The sequence below is a fragment of the Lepidochelys kempii genome, chromosome 1 (genome assembly GCF_965140285.1).
Source record: "Lepidochelys kempii isolate rLepKem1 chromosome 1, rLepKem1.hap1, whole genome shotgun sequence".
Taxonomy (NCBI): Eukaryota; Metazoa; Chordata; order Testudines; family Cheloniidae; genus Lepidochelys; species Lepidochelys kempii.
Window position 1 is genome coordinate 208,580,337 of NC_136380.1, and position 2,288 is coordinate 208,582,624.

General features: G+C 36.7%; 1 pseudogene; it reads left to right on the forward strand.

Annotated features, from left to right (window-relative positions):
* The first annotated feature begins 267 nt into the window (after window positions 1–267).
* Window positions 268–2,040, forward strand: LOC140906623 (SCAN domain-containing protein 3-like; annotated as a pseudogene).
* Window positions 2,041–2,288: the final 248 nt, after the last annotated feature.

The following is a 2,288-nucleotide window of genomic DNA, read 5'->3' on the forward strand; positions in this document are numbered from 1 at the left end:
AGTAGAAGTAAATAAAGGTTTGCAGTAACTCAAATTAACTCAAATTGCATCCGATGAAGTGAGCTGTAGCTCACGAAAGCTTATGCTCAAATAAATTGGTTAGTCTCTAAGGTGCCACAAATACTCCTTTTCTTTTTGCGAATACAGACTAACACAGCTGTTACTCTGAAACCTGTCAAATTAACTTGTGTCCATTATTATTCACAAATCAGGAAAATTATTTTTATACATTTTTTTTATTCGTATATTATAGCTGTGATTAAGAAAAGGAAGTACGATGAAGACTACATTAAATATGGTTTCACTGTCATGGAAAAAAAGGAATTGATCATCCTCAATGCATAGTATGGCACGCAGTTCTCAGCAATGATGCCTTGAGACCTAGTTGTCTTGAGCAACACTTGACAAAGAACCACAGTGCTTTGAAAGACAAACCAAAAGAGTTTTTTGCTGCTAAACTTCAAAATTTAAAATGCATGAAGCTGGACACTACTGGAACTTTTCATCAAGCGTCAGCCAAAGTGGTAGAAGCATCTTATGAACTGTCGTTGCTCATTGCTAAAGCCAAGAAAGTGCACATGATAGGAGAAACTCTTGTGAAGCCTTGCTTATTGAAAGCAGCTGATATTGTGCTTGGTGCCAAAGGCAAGAAAAAAATATCAGAAATTTCGCTTTCCGACAATTCCATGAAACGTCACATCAATGACATGGTGAAAGATCTAAAACTGTGAGTTGTGGAAGCAGTGAAAGCTTCCCCTTTTTTCGCAATTCAGTACGACGATACCACTGATGTAGCACAATGCTGTCAGTTGCTCGTCTATGTTCGATTAATTAACGATGGAACTGTGAAAGAAGAACTGCTTTTTTTGAAGGAATTGACGACCACATCAAAGGCTTCTGATGTTATGAAAATAGTTTCCAACTTTTTTGAAGAAAATGGACTTTCATGGGAAAAACTGGTTGGTGTATGCATCGACGGTGCTCCAGCAATGCTTGTCTCTCACTCTGGATTTGTGACGCTGGTGAAAGAAAAAAATCCTGCCATAACTACGACTCATTGCGTCATACACAGACAAGCATTGGCTGCTAAAACCCTTCCAGATTGACCTACGTGACTCGTTGAATTTGGCCATCAAAGTTGTCAATTTTGTGAACAACAGCGCTTTAAATACAAGTCTTTTTGCAGCTCTTTGCATGGATTTGGGAGCAGATCATAATATTCTTTTGTTTCACATGGAGGTACGATGGCTTTCCAAAGGGAACATGCTTTCGAGATTATTCAGACTGAAAGACGAAGTGTAAATTTTCCTCAAGCAACAGGAAAAGGAAGAGTTATATCGTGCATTTACGGACCAAACATTTCAACTTTCACTGGCATACTTCGTGGACATTTGTGAATCTTTGAACAATCTCAGTTTGAAGCTGTAAGGAAACAATGCTGCAAACATTATAATGCACCACGATGCCATCACAGAGTTTATGGAAAAAATCAAGCTTTGGAAATGTTGAACGCAAGCTCAGACGCCTAACTTTTTGTCTTTTCCAACATTTTCATCACTTGCTGAAAATGACAGTTTCCAAGAACTTTGTAAAGAGGATGCGAAGAACAAAACTGTGTTTCATCTGGATTGCCTTGCTGACGAATTCATCTGCTATTTTCCAGACAACTTTTCTGGCAACCCCATTAATAAATTAGCACGTAATCCGTTCAACGTTGATGTTGATTCATTGCCAGAAGTATTGTAAGAACAAGCATTCGAAATGAAATACGATTCAAGTGTGAAAGATATTTTCGAAAACTTAAGCCTGGAGGAATTTTGGATAAAATATTTCCCAATTTACCCGAAAGTCGGAGAAGAAGCGCTACGTATTATTCTTCCATTTTTGTTGACATACCTCTGTGAAAATAGCTTTTCAAGTTTAGTCATAATAAAAACGAAACAAAGGAATCGACTGGATGTTGAAAACTATTTGCGTAGCGCACTTTCATCCTTCAAACCTAGGATTTCCCAACTCATGAAGCATCATCCTTCACATTAAATTCGTTTTATTTATGCTATTTCTTATTTTAAATTACATTTTTATTAATTTTTTTTGCCAAGAAAAACTATTTGTGCTTATTTTTAATTTTAAATAAAAAAATGTATACCAAGTTTTTGTGTTTATTTTTAATTTTAAATTATGAATTGAATTTGTTAAAAGGGGGGTTGCATGATGGTAAAGGAGAGGTGGGGGGGTGAGGGTTTCTCGAAAATTAAAACGGGGGCATGATGCCGAAAAGTTTGGGT